This window comes from Trachymyrmex septentrionalis, unplaced genomic scaffold (genome assembly GCF_001594115.1).
Source record: "Trachymyrmex septentrionalis isolate Tsep2-gDNA-1 unplaced genomic scaffold, Tsep1.0 scaffold32, whole genome shotgun sequence".
NCBI lineage: Eukaryota > Metazoa > Arthropoda > Insecta > Hymenoptera > Formicidae > Trachymyrmex > Trachymyrmex septentrionalis.
The window spans coordinates 3,854,597-3,856,076 of NW_017305485.1; positions in this window are offsets into that span (position 1 = coordinate 3,854,597).

Sequence of the window (1,480 nt, forward strand, 5' to 3'; positions counted from 1 at the left end):
TTAAATCAAAAACATTCATTTAATCGCGATTAAATTTATTTTATTACTCGCAATTGATTAAAATAAATAAATAACAATTTGTAATATAAAAAATGTAACATAAAAAAAATCTGTTATAGTATCAACTGTGAAGGAAAATAAGGATGCACTGAAATAATTGAATGTATTTCCTTTACATGACTTAATGCATTTCTCGTACATTGTACTATCTTGCCTGTGGTTGGAGTATGTATGCTTCATAATTTCGACCAAACTCAGGCGATTATCAAATATAAGTTTGGAATTTGCGCATATATATCGATCACTACTATTATTAATTTTCTGTGCAATTTTCATTACAAAAGTTATTGCAACTTATACTAATACTTACCTATATTACAAATGCAGTAACGTTATATTATACAAGACGATTCCGCAAAAAGAATACAAATGAATATGTAATATTCATATTATAATTTTAAATATCAAGTCTTTCTAATCAAACTCCTTTTAACAAACATGTTAATTTATCAGAGTTTTTTTGGTGTTTTATAAATTACTCGATGATTTCTATCCCGTTTAATATCCCCTAACAGTGAATGTGTGTGCGCGTATTTAGTCAAATAATATTAAAATGGATTATAATATTTCATAGATATCTGAATATCAATAATAACGTTAATGTAAGATATTAATAAAAATGGTTCTATATGTGATAAAATACGATCTTACGATTATATTTTACAATTGATTATCCACCCACGATAATTTCATTAAATAAAAAGAATTGTGCATAAATAAAAAATTGTTTAAATTATTTAATCAAGCGGTTAACCAATGTTTAATTAATTAATTAATATTATCGAATAAAATAATTATCAGAGCATAAAAATTAAAAGAAAAATAAAAAAATTATCTTTTTGTGAAATATGATTTTTAGTTGTAGCAAAATTAACTTTTAGTTTATTAATTCTATATTTTACGTATTTAAATTTAACGAATCATATTTTTAGACATATTTGAATAGTACACAACTTTTCTGAAAACGTATTATTTAACATGCTCGTATTGTGTAATAGCCGCAATTAATATTTAAAAGTAATTATATATTTTCACTGAAATGAAAAGTAATTAAAATACGTCATAAAATGATCTTATAAAAGACAATACTTTATATATAGAGCATATGTGAAACTGTAATGCAACTAGAAAGAGATGATTCCTCGTGCACAAGCAGGTTTCTCGTTTCTGAGAAAATAAGTTTAAAATTGAAGAATTAATGTATAACTTATATATATGTATATATATATATACAAATACATATAAATATATTAACAAATTATTATGTATAACAATTTTTTATGTTAAATAGATATAAGTAAGAATAAAGAGATCAATTAGAGTCAAATTAAAAAAATAATAGTATCTAATATTGCAAAGGCATTCTTCATATATATATTTTTTCTTTCTCTTTATATATATATATATATATTTTTTTTTT